Source organism: Lissotriton vulgaris, unplaced genomic scaffold, assembly GCF_964263255.1.
Source record: "Lissotriton vulgaris unplaced genomic scaffold, aLisVul1.2 SCAFFOLD_711, whole genome shotgun sequence".
NCBI classification, from domain to species: domain Eukaryota; kingdom Metazoa; phylum Chordata; class Amphibia; order Caudata; family Salamandridae; genus Lissotriton; species Lissotriton vulgaris.
Window position 1 is genome coordinate 744,071 of NW_028255171.1, and position 15,673 is coordinate 759,743.

Genomic DNA, 15,673 nt, shown 5'->3' on the forward strand with positions numbered 1-15,673 from the left:
TCTCAAAATAAAGGTTGCTCTTGCTAAATTACGTTTGGAGCCCAATTCGCCTACTATTACACTGTTTAATTTATGGCTTAGATCTGGGCACGTCGCTTCAAAAATTTATAAATTTTTGTCTTCCACTCCTTCTGATTTACCTACTGTTACCCAACAAAAGTGGTTGTGTCATTTTGATCATGAACTCATTGAACATATCTCTCCAGAGACTTGGTGGTTGATTGGGAAACTTTTGCTACGCAATAAAATTGCCCCTTCTTTAATTCAATCTACATTTTTCTCAATCAATCTTCTTCATTGGACTCCTGTACATTTACATTCCCTAAACCTAAAGGGTGATGATCTTTGCTGGAGATGTGGTTTGACTGCTGGTGATTTTTCACACATGTTCTATGAATGTTCCCTCTTACAGCCCTACTGGAATTCAATACATTAACATCTTATGTTAATCTTTCAATCCCAATTCCAGCTTGCCTTTCCCATGGTTGTGTTGGGCCCTTTGGCTTCCCGAGTGTCTCTACCACTGGATACCTTAGAGCTACAATTTTTGGATCTTTTATTGACAGTAGCTGTTAAGGTGATTCTTATGGAATGGAAGTCTTTTTCTTCCATATCATACCATACTTGGTGGGCATGGGTCTCTTTTTTAAGAAGTGCACATACTTAGGTGGATGAAGCTCATCTTTCCCCTACTATATCTAGTAATGTCTGGAGTGCTCTGGATTCATATATGGATTTGGCTTCGAAAGGGTTGGTTGATCAATATCCCTTTGTATTGTCTTGTTAAGTATTGTATTGTCATATTTTTGTAGCACCACATTGGATCCTTCCTTTCTTCTCTTTCCTTCCCTCTCCTTTCCTTTCCCCCTTCTTTTCCTTCTAATCTTCTTTCTCTCTTTTCTTGTTTCTTTTCTCTCTACACATATTCTTTTTCTTTTATCATAGTGTTACACTTGTTGGCCGTTTTTGTTCATTGACATAATTCCTCATATTTTCATATGTTATTATGTACTTTCTGTGCTTACTACATGATATATTGTTATTCTTGAATTTCATCAAGTGTATCACTTTATAATATGCCTAATTATTTATTTGCCTTTTAAAATTTAATAAAATTATTGAACAAAAAATAAATAAATAAATGTGCTACCTGTTCCACAGTCAGACTGACGGCAGCTCCCAACCCACCCCTCTTGGGAAACGAGTACAAGTTGTAGGCATTTCTAATAAACAACTAATAAGCTGTCAGCAAATGTTCCTGTACAAATTGGGTCAATGATGAATGGCCACAAACTTAAACTGTGATTAAGAGCCCTTTATTATGTGAGGGATTGACCTTGTAAAATGACTTGTGGCTTTTAGAGGAAGAGTCACAATTCATTATTCATTTTGTAGGTGTGGTTTATTAAATTACATTTTGCTGTGCTATTTTTTCATGAATATTCATTGATTGCTGTCATTTTTACCACATCATGAACCATGTCAATAATGTGGTCTTTCAGTCTAAAAACTTATAAAATGTATTGTTTTGGGATATTTGCTGAAATTGTTTTATTTTACACTTTTCCTAAAGTCAGACTACATGTCAGTCCTCTTACTGATTTTGTACTTAAGAACTTTTCCTTGATTTCTAACTAGGCAGATTCTATGTCAGTTTGCTATTAGATATTATAGAAAAAGTTTTCTTATTTCGTAGCACACATTTGTTGTGGTGGTCTGTCAATTGACTTTACAGTTAGAGTTATTTCTGATTCTGGCTTTTGATGTACTTTAGAGGTTCCCTTTATATGATTCTCCTGCAAATATTATGATAATTATTTCTCTGACTGAGTAACCATGTTTATGACTTCAGTAATTATTTGAAACCTTTAATATAGCATTGAAGCTTGTTGTAGCTCCAAAGGCAAGGGCCTTTACCAAGGGAACGGTCCTTTATTGGGCAGTATTGCCAGCGACGGCTGACTGTAAGGTCATTACACTGTTTGCCCCATGAGGGCAGAATGTGTGAATTAATAAAACAACGTTGTCCCAGAGACCGAGGAGGTTGAAACACCTCCGGTACTCGAAACCTTTGTTTCACAGCTGTTGCTGTGAATGTTGAACAGTTAACAGCCGCATGCTGGACCACAGTGGTTAATTTTTGAACATTCACAGCAGAAAGGAGGCAGAAGTCAGCCCCTGGTTCTCCCTGGGCTCGGCTAAACTGATTTTCATCATTCAGGTGAGCCGGGGAGATGCAGTAGATGAGCAGAACTCCCCCTCCTTCTGAGACGCCAGTTACACTGTGAGCTACGGGAGGAGGAAGGGGGGGAGGCTCTTGTGTGCCCTGCTACAGGCTCTATCTTCTGCCTTCTCCTGCCCAATCCATCATTTTCAGAGAGGCAGAGGCTGTGTATTAGGACATTGTAATGTTGAGAGCAGCTGGCCTATATCAGGTTTTAGAGGCTGCTGCTGCTCTGTTGTCTTCAATGGACCTCAACATTCCAATGTTCCAAGCTTTGTCTTGTGAAGGATTTATTCCAAAATATAGTTCTTGGGTTGCCGTCCTATGGGGCTCACAAGACACTGACCCTCCGCATCACACCTTTAAATAATTTATATATTCAAAGCGCCAACACATTGATGCCTTGTCGCTTCCATTGCTCAGCATTTGAACTCTGCACCAGCTTGAGCTTGAATTGCTGTTGCTCAGAGAACATGGTTTGGAAAAATCTAAGAGTCTCGTTGAATTATCTATGAACAGTGGGCAGAATTATGTACAAGGACTTTAACATGCCTTTTGTGAACCAGATTGTTTTGATTTGCAAGTTTCATGGGCTGGAAATGGAAAGGTGGGGGGTATGAAGACGTGGACTGGGTTGTTAGGGTTTGTTCTCTGAGACTGTGGGTGCACTCTATATTCACAGAGACCTTTTCCAGCAGAGTATCGTGGTTCTTGAACTAAAAAAAAGTATTTATTCATAACCAGAGTTGCTTGACAATGGCCTCCAGAGAACAAGAGATTCTTTTGTTTTGGAAGCTCAGGACGGTTATTTGGAAGATGGGATGAAGTGTGATCATCTGAAGCAAAACTATTTCTTTACTTCCTTTCAAGGTATTCTGGGATGACCAAGTAGTGCAGTGTGGCTGCCACCCTCGGAGGAACAAAATATAATATAACTTTCAGGTAAGGATTCCTATAACTCTAAGTTTCCTTTTCCCCTGTTTCTTCTTTCTCTATTCCCTTTCTTGATCTCTGTTTTGTTTTTGTCTCTTCGGCTTCCACATTTGACTCCCTCAGTGCACTATTCTTCTTGTTATCAAACTTCTGATAATAATATGATGGAGCCACATTCCTCCTGGAACATGTTGGGGGGTGTAGTGCAGGTCCAGTTCCTTTTTAGGTCAGTTTTGCCCACCAGTTCCTTAACTATTATCACATTTGTCTCCTCCTCTACAGCACGTGATATAATAATCCCTCTGTCTGTCTTTCGGCGTTGTTTCTCTCTGGATCTGACTTCCATCTCTACGTCCTCCCATCCTGCCCTTTTCTGTCTTGTCTATTACAAGCAAAAGACACAGTACATGTGCGTGGACACACATGCACACAGGGCTTGCTTTAGGGTGGTGTGGCTGGTGTAGCTGCACCTGGTGCTGACCTTGGGGGCACTGTGTTTAGAAGTAACTTATGGGTTCATAAGCATCTGCTACACAGTTTCCTGTGCTGGAACATGTGGTGAGAGTGGAAGATAGCCTTTTTTCTCTTTATTCTGTTTTGTGTTTTCCTTATCTAGACCCTTTTCATTTCCTTTACTGTTGTGCTGTTTTTTTTCTCTTTTTCAGGTGTGCAGTGCCCTGGTCCTGTCGAAGGAGCATGATGAGTTCCGGACCGCAAAGTAAGTCCTTATCATCTGCACAATTTGAATGGTGAATTCCACTGAGCTAACTGGACACAGCGTCAGTCTATGGTGGCATTTAAAGCACTGAGTGCAGCAAGGCCAATTCCTTTGTTACTAGATCACTGGAAAAAGGAATAGATGAACAGTCTAGGTGGGCAGGGGAGTAAATAACATCTGATAATTCATTAAAAGTATTACAAATATCTCATTGTATGCCCGTCTTTGCACAGAAATTATAAATTGATAGTGTTGGCTGCTTCTGAGAATCTGTGTCACAATATATGTCCAACTTGTGTTTCTTTCTTAAATATTAATTACGTTTGCTCTCTGTTACAATGATGGAAAGTCCAGAACTGAATCTGTACACCCATCCAACATTCTATGACATGTACAACATTCCACACAGAGAGCAGAGGAAGAAAGAGAATATAAAAATAACCATACAACATAGCCCCCTTCTTTACACTTGAAACAAAAACAAAAGAAGAATAAGAGAATGAATAAAACATGCTCAAAAAATGAATAAACAAGCTAAACGTAATAAACAGTATACTAATGAAAGCAGAAATGTAAACAGAATAGAATAGAAGAATAGGAAGAAAATGAATAAAAGAACTGAGAAGCTTGAAAATAAGAGAACACACATCTTCTCCCATTAATGGTAAAAGAATGAGTAAAACAGTTACAAGAAATAGAGAAAAATAAGAAACAATGGAAAGTTAGTGAAGAGTTGTCGGACACATCAACACACACCAGTTGGCCGGACCAGGGTGGAGAGTAACCAACGAACAAGAGAAGTACTCCCAACAGGAGAATTCAAGAGAAAACTCCATTACAAAATGAGAAAAGAGAAGAGAATATGTACATTGAACAGGAGTACAACGAAGAAAAAAAAAATCATTTTATGCATTTGCCAGTAATAAGAATTCATGCGTATAAAGAATGCAAATCTGGCATCAACTTTAAATACAAATATGAAGGGATACACTTGCCCAACACTCACTTAAAAAGGAACACGTGGAATCCATAGACCCAAATGCAACAATGCATGTAAAGCATAAAAACTGATATATCTGTAATAAAATGACAACTGAATTCCGTGTGACGTACGTCTACGCACAGGAATTACAGCAATAATATAAATAGAGCTCTGGAATAATAATCATAAAACAGTACTGAATTTAAAGAATGACGTCAGAAAATAATATTTTAAACCGGTAACCGTAGACAAATAGTGTCCACTAATAAAGCATGCATAAATCTAAAATATTTAAATAACATTTATATCACTTTAAACTGGTAACCGTAGACAAATAGTGTCCACTAATAAAGCATGCATAAATCTGAAATATTTAAATAACATTTATATCACTTTAAACTGGTAACCGTCGACCAATAGTGTCCACTAATAAAGCATGCATAAATCTGAAATATTTAAATAACATTTATATCACTTTAAACTGGTAACCGTAGACAAATAGTGTCCACTAATAAAGCATGCATAAATCTGAAATATTTTAATAACATTTATATCACTTTAAACCGGTAACCGTAGACAAATAGTGTCCACTAATAAAGCATGCATACATCTAAAATATATAAAAACCATTTATATCACTTTTGTATCATTTTAAACCGGTAACAGTAGACAAATAAAGTCCACTAATGAAGCATGCATTAAAATTGATTTACTTAAATAAACACTCATATTCGGAATGAAATCTGTAGTAATCATACCTGCAGCAACCTACAACTCAAATAGCATTGAAATAGTAAAAGGCATACATAAACTGTACATCCTTAATAATTCATGTTATTATAAACAATGCACAAAACAATAAACTAAAATAATTAAAGTGGTCACCGTTGTCAATGAAGGAAAATAAAGTAATAAAATAAATAAAGTTGTCACCGTTGTCGAAGCTAACTTGAATTAGAAGATGGTACAGGCTGTGCGAATCAGCGCAGAAAATTTGCATTAAAACTCAACAAAGAAGGAATCTAACAATGCACTTGTCTAATATAAATAAATAAATGGTGTGCATGCCACCGAAAGTTTTGAAAAGCAAAGTGGAAATAACGAACAGTACCTGCGTTGAAGTAATAATATGAGGTACTCCCTTATTTAGTGATTGAAGACTTGAACACCACCTTGTGAGAAACGGTGCTGAAATTGAAGAAGGCGCGTCTCGAAATGTGCGTTGAAGCCTTAAAATATCTCGGAACTGGATGGCACGCCGTGAAATAACAAGCAGACTTGAAGAAACGTGCCAACTACGTGATGTTGAAACTCTATAGACACTGCACAAACGTGGTTGGCTTAGGTTGGATGGCAACCTTGTAAAAATCCTGAAAATGGCGTCACGTTTTATGCGTTTGTGCAGGCTAGTTAGCGGCACGTCTATGCACCAAAACAGCAAAGAGCAGGTTCACTGACGTTGAAGCGCGTCATCGTATAGGAACAAACAATGGAGAAACGTGAGGTTTATCTGTCGCTGCACGCGCTGGATTAACGCGCAATGAATGATCACAAGCCAATTTTGAACTGACAACTGGTGGTTTAACTTAAGGAGAGGCAAGTAGAGAATAAATATATATTTTGTAGAAATCGCCATCAACCTCAAACAATTCAAAATCTTTACGCCTATTTAAGACATGAGTTGACACTGTCAAATATAGCGCTGCATATATGAAGTCGGGCATCCTGATGTTGAAAAGCATGTAGAAGGAAAAGGAAGCTTGATTCACGACAGGAAGGTCAATCTTTACTCAAAAACAGTGTAGGATAAACACGGGAGGCTTTTAATATAAATATAAAAATCAGCAAGCCAATAATCAGTTGCAGACTTCATTCGACAACAGGAGTCTGGAATAATATTGCAGGCTCCAAAATCAATGTGCTTCAGACTTTCAAATCAGTAGGTTTAATAATCAAACGCTGCAGGCTTTCAAATCAGTAAGCTTCTTAATCAGGTGAAGCAGAGTGGGAATTTTAAATCGGCAGGCTTGTAAATCTTGTGCAGCTGATGATAATATCAGAACAAAATACAGCCAATTTAGAATATGTAAATAAACTCACCTAGCTTCTGTAGAAAATTGGCATGCCCGAGTTGAGGCTGACGGTGTCTTAGTCACTGGTGGGGCTGGGGCTGCCAAAACATTTTGCTGAGTAGGTACAAGCTTGGGTTCTTTGAAAAAAAATTCAAGTCTTTTAAAAATAAATAATTTGCTGTAGAAATAAGTCCTTTGAAATGGAATCCACGCAGGTTTTGCAATCCAAATCGTCGCCAATGTTACAATGATGGAAAGTCCAGAGGTGGTAGGTTTCAAGTAGGTATTTATTATAATACAGAGTTACAGAGGTATGGTGTTAAAGCCAGGATAGAAAGTAGGCCAGTAAGTATCTCTGTAAATATGCCCCACCAGGAGCTGTCCTCCTGGCAGCTCAGCCTTCAGTCACCAACTGAATCTCTTCACCCATCCAACATTCTATGACATGTACAACATTCCACACAGAGAGCAGGGGAAGAAAGAGAATATAGAAATAACCATACAACACTCTCACATCCTTGAGTTCAAGTGATCCGAAGCTCCCGATCTACACAGTATCCCAGAGCTATTTCAGCACTATCAGAAATGCTACTCAACTGATTTCCTAGCTAGATTTTGTGAATACTTTCTTTGTGCTAAGTATAAGGCCACAAATATTTTTTTTGTGTGTTCATTTACAATCTCTTACTTCATTTCTACAGGTGACTGAAGCATGAACAGAAAAAAGAACGTTTAAATTTAGAGAAACACAACAAAAAGGATTATTTCAAGGAAAGTTAAAACATCCTCAAGCTCAAGAGAAGAAACACATTCTTTGTGCCAGGAATGGTGAGGATGTTGGAGCGGAAGAAACTGGTGAATGTGAAAGTTGTCAAATCCCTAAAGTAAAATTACCATAAATCAAATGTTTACCAAGTGTCAGTAACTGAGATTAAGGAGAACATTGGCCACAATTGATCCCCAGGCAGTTCACTTGCGAAAACTCAGTACTGTAAATTCTGTTTGATGGTTTATGAGAAATGCTTTGGAGACCCAAACCCTCCCCAACAGATCGGCATCCGTAGACGTGTTGTGATGTGACAGAAACGTGAAAAAGACTAATATCCTCGGTTTACAAGCGCAAGCTTTTGTCTCCGTCTCCTGGAGACAAGAGGAAAGAAAAGATTGTTTAAAAGAAAGTCATTGTAAATACGCTTTCTCAGATGTCAATTCACCAAAGATGCTGGATTATCATTTCCAATATAGGAAGATTTTCCCCACCAACTCTGTCTCTTGAGTTGATCCGAGTGGTTTCAAAGTGTCCTGTAACTCCAAAGTAGATCATGTACCTGTCTTAGCCACTGAGCAAAAAAGCATATACTGGCTCAGAAAGTATAAAAGGGGCCAGTGTTACGCTATTGATAATTCATAAACTACCCTGGCATGCCCTAATCATCTGTCATTACTTGTATGAACAAACATAGCTACCAGGCAAACACTAAAGCCCAAAGACCTTATCAGTACTTTTAAAACTCCTAAATCAAATGTGATAAACTAGAATCACTAAATGAGACTAATTAAACAAGAGAAAATTCACCCGGGCATAACTTGGAGAAAATGAATCCATGAGAGGCCTCTTAATCAATACAAGGGGCTCCTCAGTGAAAGTCAATAAGACAAGTTAGATCAGTGCCTTTAAAGGTAGGAAAATGATCTCCAGGTAAAGTTAGTATTAGTTAAATACATATGTTAAGAAGAGCATCTGAAATGTATTTTAGAAGTTAATGCTGAGTTGTAACATAAACAAGTACACAATCAGAAACCAAATTCAGTCTTAAAATGACTTGTATTCAGGAACAAACCCAACTTGGAGAAACAAACAACTTGAATAAGAGCAATGACGGTGAGAACAGCTTTAGTTATCAATCCCACTTCACTAAACATGAGAAAACTAGCACTGGACGAAAACCCTATCAGTGTCCTGAATGCCAAAAAGGCTTCAGTCACAAATCCAACCTTACAAGACATGAAAGAACCCACACTGGGCTTAAACCGTATCAGTGCTCTGAATGCTGTAAAAGCTTCAGTCGCAAATCCAAACTTACGGTACATGAAAGAACCCATACTGGGCATAAACCGTATCAGTGCCCAGAATGCTGTAAAAGCTTCAGTAGCAAATTCAATCTCACTTTACATGAAAGAACTCACACTGGACAAAAACCTTATCAGTGCTCTGAATGCTGGAAAAGCTTCAGTCAGAAATCCAGCCTTACTAAACATGAAAAGACCCACACTGGGCATAAACCGTATCAGTGTTCTGAATGCGAAAAAGGTTTCTATCAGAAATCCGGTTTAAATCTACATCAGAGAATCCATACTGGGCTCAAACCGTATCAGTGTTCTGAATGCCAAAAAGGTTTCTATCAGAAATCCAGTTTAACTCTACATCAGAGAATCCATACTGTGCTCAAACCGTATCCGTGCTCTGAATGCCAGAAAAGCTTTAGTCGTAAAATGACTCTCACTCAACATGAGAGAACTCACACTGGGCAGAAACAGTATCAGTGCTCTGAATGCCGGAAAGGATTCAGTCAGAGATGCAGATTAATTGAACACAAGAGAACTCACACTGGACAAAAACCTTACCAGTGCTCTGAATGCTGGAAAAGCTTCAATCGGAAATCCAACCTTACTGTACATGAAAGGACCCACACTGGGCTCAAACCGTATCAGTGCTCTGAGTGCCAAAAAACCTTCAGGCATAGATCCGGTTTAATTGCTCATGAAAGAACACACACTGGACAAAAAACGTATCAGTGCTCTAAGTGCCAAAAAAACTTCAGGCATAGATCCGGTTTAATTGCTCATGAAAGAACCCACACTGGACAAAAAATGTATCAGTGCCCTGAATGCCAGAAAAGTTTCTGTGACAAATCCAGTTTAACTCAACATGAGAGAATCCATACTGGGCTCAAACCGTATCAGTGCTCTGAATGCTGGAAAAGCTTCAGTAAGAAAATATATCTCTCTACACATGAGAGAACTCACACTGGGCAAAAACCTTATCAGTGCTCTGAATGCTGGAAAAGCTTCAGTCAGAAATCCAACCTTACTGTACATGAAAGAACCCACACTGGTTATAAACCTTATCAGTGCTCCACGTGCCCAAAAAGCTTCAGTTTTAGTGGCAGTCTGACTCAACATCAGGTAACTCACACTGGACAAAAACCTTATCAGTGCTCTGAATGCTGTAAAAGCTTCAGTCAGAAATCCCGCCTTACTGTACATAAAATGACCCATACTGGGCATAAACCGTATCAGTGTTCTGAATGCTGTAAAAGCTTCAGTAGTAAATCAGCTCTCTCTCAACACGAGAGCGCTCATACTGGACAAAAACCTTATCAGTGCTCTGAATGCTGGAAAAGCTTCAGTCAGAAAGGCAACCTTACTAAACATGAAAAGACCCACACTGGGCAGAAACCGTATTAGTGTTCTAAATGCCAAAAAGGTTTCTATCAGAAATCCGGTTTAACTCTACATCAGAGAATCCATACTGTGCTCAAACCGTATCAGTGCTCTGAATGCCAGAAAAGCTTTAGTCGTAAAATAACTCTCAGTTAACATGAGAGAACTCACACTGGGCAGAAACAGTATCAGTGCTCTGAATGCCGGAAAGGATTCAGTCAGAGATGCAGATTAATTGAACACAAGAGAACTCACACTGGACAAAAACCTTATCAGTGCTCTGAATGCTTGAAAAGCTTCAATCGGAAATTCAACCTTACTGTACATGAAAGGACCCACACTGGGCTCAAACCGTATCAGTGCTCTGAGTGCCAAAAAAAACTTCAGGCATAGATCCGGTTTAATTGCTCATGAAAGAACCCACACTGGACAAAAAACTTATCAGTGCTCTGAGTGCCAGAAAAGGTTCTGTGACAAATCCAGTTTAACTCAACATGAGAGAATCCATACTGGGCTTAAACCGTATCAGTGCTCTGAATGCTGGAAAAGCTTCAGTAAGAAAATATATCTCTCTACACATGAGAGAACTCACACTGGAAAAAAACCTTATCAGTGCTCTGAATGCTGGAAAAGCTTCAGCCAGAAATCCAACCTTACTGTACATGAAAGAACCCACACTGGGTATAAACCGTATCAGTGTTCTGAATGCCAGAAAAGCTTCAGATTGAAAACAACTCTCACTAGACATGAGAGAACTCACACTGGGGAAAAACCTTCTTAGCTCTCTGAATGCTGGAAAAGTTTCAGTCGTAAATCTGGTCTCACTCAACCTGCGAGAACTTACATGTAAAAAACCTCATCATTGTTCTAAATGCCTGGGAAGCGTCTGCTGGAGATTCAGTATCATTCAACAAGAGAGAACAAACAACGAGAAAGAAAATGATCCGTGCTCTCAATGTGACAAAAACTTCAGTTGTAAATGTAACCTTTCTACATAAGCGAGACAATGTGGGAGAATAAAAGGTGCTCACTGTCAACCCTGAGGAGGAGCTTTCAGCATCGCAAAACATTTACATGAAGCAGCCACAAAAACATCAATCCATTGATTGTCCTTCAAACTGTCTAATGAGAAAAGCACACACCGTAACTATTTGTGGCCTCATTCCATTCAGCGTGTTTCGCTCCCTAAGTGTTTATAAGCAGTGGCACTGACCCACAAAAGCCATGCGATCCTGAACTTTGAGGCCACGCTGCTAGGATCAGGAATGCATGTAACCTCGAAGTGTTTCCAGCCTTAATGAGCCTCACCAGGGGGCTGCAGCAGGAGTCCCTTTGTCGTAGGTCTCGATGGGACCAATATCTGTCCTGTGCCACGTAGAGCTGATCATTGAGAAAAACTAAAGGTGATGGATGAACTGTTAGTTAATCTCGGCAACATCCCGCCACATCATTCTCTAGTCTTTTTGTAACTACAGACAAGGCCAGCCATATGCAAACCATTCTTGGCTCCACCCTAAATAGTCCTAATGACTTCTGTTCCAATGGGACATGGCCTCGTATTAAAAGATCCACACGAGTGGCCTCTTTCTATCTTCTTTTTGTTTCAAATAGAACCTGCTATCACTTTAACCATGCCTCAGGCCTGCCACGTTCCATGCTTTGGCTCTTATCATCAACCTTGAACCATCTCCATAACTTTGAAGCTCCGAAGACTTCGCAGCTGTTGTAACTGCTTGAAGTTTCCCACATTTTGATGGCCGTGGATTCAGGTTCAACTTGATAACCCAACTCTACTCTGTGGGAATTTTGCACTTCAAGCCACTTCTGTGCAGCTCGTCACCTTCTGAGACTGATTCAACCAAAAACCTTGCATCAAATTCCAGTGTTAATCATCATCAGAGACTAAACTTATCTTTGTCCTCTCGAGCATAGCTATCGAAGTCAGCTACAATGTTGTAGGTGACTTCCTGCTTGATTCAGTGGATCTGCTTTTTTTTTGTAATTCATTTTCCTTTTTGTTTGGTTTTGACAGTTGTTTTGCTAATTAATAATCCTTAAATCACAGCCCTCCTTTAGATTTTACTTCTGAATAAATATTAAATATTATTTTTGATCTAAACTTGGTTTGAATCTTTTAGTTCCTTGTCTATTTTTAATAAACTGTATTGAAATGTGTGACTTCCACTGTTTTGCTTTACCTTCGAGCGCGCCGTAGGCCATACTGCTCAAGCCACGGTACCAAAAGCGAGCTAAGAGCACTTTAGTAGAAGAGAGATTTACCTTTCCTGACCAAAGTTTGGGAAAAGCAAAGCAGGCTGACTCCAGAAAGCACACTAAGATTATTTATTTATATATTTATTTAAAAGATTTTATATAGCGCTGCTGGACCTGAGAGTATCATAGCGCTTTACATAAGCAGGTACATTATTACATTATAGTACAATACAGGTATGTTAAGTATCATAAACAGTTTTCGAGAGTACAGGAAAGTTAAAAGCATATAAAGAGGAAAGTGAAAGAAAGAAAAAAGAGTTAGGATGTAAAGGGGTCAAGAGAGGGGAATAGAGGAGATATTGGAAGAGTTGAGCATAGTGATGGGGGGAGAGGGGTAGGGTAAGAGCGATCAGTGATAGCAGGGAGTTGAGCGGGATTCAGGATAGATATAAATTAGGATCCCCAGTGTTTATTGAGGAGAAGTAGTTTGAGTCTCTTTTTGAAGAGGGGGTAGGAGGGGTTGCAGCGAAGGTCTTTGGGAAGAGCGTTCAGATTGTGGGGGCATTGCCTGAGAATGCACAAGATTGGGTCTTTTTATATTTGAGTTTAGGTGGGATAAGGACAAGGGAGTTGGTACTTCTCAAGGTTCTAGTACTCCCTGCTTTATGTAGTTTGCTTGAAAGGTAAGAGGGGGTGTCTTGGTGAAGCACTTTGTGTGTAATGCAGACAATCTTGAATGGGGATCGGCCTTCAATTGGGAGCCAGTTAAGATTTTTGAGGACAGGGGAGATGTGGTCAAATTTTCTACAGTCAGCAATCAGTCTAGCGGCAGAGTTGAGGAAAGATTTAATCGGTGCCAGGTGGGCTTTGGGGGTGCCGGCCAGAGTGGCGTTGCCGTAGTCAATCCTGGATAGGACAAGAGATTGAACAACAATTTTGAAATCGTCAGCAGGAATGAAAGGTTTAATCTTTTTGAGATGGTGCAGTGAGAAGAGAGCACTTTTCGCTGTATTCTTAATGTGGGGGATGAGAGTAAGGTTCTGATCAATACTGATACCAAGGGATTTGATAGAATTGGAGGTGGAGAGGGAGCAATTAAGAGTGTTGATGTCTTTGATCCAAGGTTGGATGGGGAGGGAATTGTGCTTAGGGGTGAAAAGGATGATTTCGGTTTTTTTAGGATTAAGTTTGAGATGATTAAGATGGAACCAGGCTTGGACTTTCAAAAGAGTGTCATTGAGGTGAAGGATGTCATTGTGGGATTTAATCTTGTAGTATAATTGAGTATCGTCGGCATAGAGGTGGTAACAGATTTTGGCTTGTTTAAGAATGAGAGTGAGGGGTTCCATGAAGAGGTTGAAAGGGTTGGAGAGAGGATAGACCCTTGGGGGACCCCGAGAGTGATAGGTTGGGGTTTGGATAGACAGTGACTAAGCTTGTATGACTCTCTTGTGGCCCGCTCCCCAGATTAAGTACATAAGAACAGAAACTGAGTCCAATATCCGGAAGAAGTGCCGAGGCAGGTAAACTAGAGGGGTTGAGAAGCAGTATAAATGTATTACCAGCATTTTTGCAACTTCCACTCTACTCATGGGTTGATAGTGGCAGCGAGCCCCAAAACTACAGGGATCAGCTAACATTGGACATCACCTAAGTTGCCCTGTATACGTTCTTTGTTGGTGTGGTAAGTTCACCCCTAAATACCTGAAGATGTCAGGGTGCCACCCCAGTGCTAATTGGGGCAGCACTTCCTGTTCTAAGTTGTGAGTTTGGGCACGGGATATAAGCTTGATTTGGTCCAATTTAGCCTCGGTCCAGAAGCCCTATCAAAATCGTCTAGAACCTCCATCACCTGTGGTAGATACGAATGCACTTTCCTGAGGTACACAAATGCATCATCAGCATACAGTGATATGGCCTCTCAATTTGTCTCACTCGGTATACTGATTGCTGGGTCCTGCGAACGAAACAGGACAGCGAACAGATCCATGGCTAGGGCAAAAGTAATTGACAGCGGGCATCTTTGCGGCATGCTTCAAAAGAAACCGAGATCTCTGCCTGTCCGGATGCGGGCCAGTGGGTTGGTGTAGAGTAGATTTATCCAGTGTAATATTTGTGGGCCTAGTTTCATGCACATCAGCACTTTTGTTAAGTAAAACTACTTCAGGGTGTTGAAGGCCTTCTCTATATCTAGTGAGAGTGCTGTGTATGGAGGCAATTCATGAGGGTTCTCTTCCATCAGCCGCAATAGGTGCCATAGGTTAAGACATATTTTTCTCCCAGGTACGAAATCATTCTGGTCTTGGTGCCAATGTAGAGAGGCAAGGGAGCAACCTGTTTGCAAGGACCTTCCTGCAAATCTTGTGGTTGGTGTACAGTGGCCAGTAGGAGCGTAGCTCCAGGGGGTCCCTGTTGGGCTTAGGCAGGGCCAATATCGTAGCCTCCCATAGGGATCCCGGCAATGTGCCCTCCTTTTGGTTCATTTGGAGTAGCTTTGGAGAGAGGGTTGCTCTGTAGGTGAAGTAAAAGTCTACCTGGAACCTGTCCATCCCAGGAGTTTTGTTGCACGTGATCTAGTCAATCATGAAGCCAATTTCCTCAGTGGTCAGGGTTTTGTCTGGTGTATGTCCCTGAAGGGGGTTAAGTCTGGGGATCGACAGTCTATTCAAATACTCATCTAATTGGGGTGCTTGCACTCCCAACACAGCCTGGTATACCGACGTTTGGTACTACAGGAAAGCCTGGTTTATATCTGCTTGCACATTCAATATCTCTCCCACCGGGGATCTGCTGGCCTTTCTGGGGGTCTTTGGGGACAACAACCTTAGTAGCCATGCTAGTATCTGATAGTGTAGTGTTCCTAGTCTGACCACTGCCTCTCTTTACTCCTTTCGGAGAGGGTTGATTGTGTTCTAGTTTCATGCAGCTACCCCAGATATATTTCCGTTGTTCATATTGTTTGTTGAAGAGAGGTTCTGGGCTCGCAAGGCATGTTTTACACCGTGCTACATCTTGATGCACAGCCCTTATGTGAGACCCTTAAAAGTATCCCACTCTATCACTGTCGTAGAGGCAGTTCTTTCCTT

At 40.2% G+C, this 15,673-nt stretch overlaps 1 pseudogene; it reads left to right on the forward strand.

Annotated features, from left to right (window-relative positions):
• Positions 1-7,680: 7,680 nt before the first annotated feature.
• LOC147659203 (uncharacterized) lies at positions 7,681-11,731 on the forward strand (annotated as a pseudogene).
• The last annotated feature ends 3,942 nt before the right edge of the window (positions 11,732-15,673 follow it).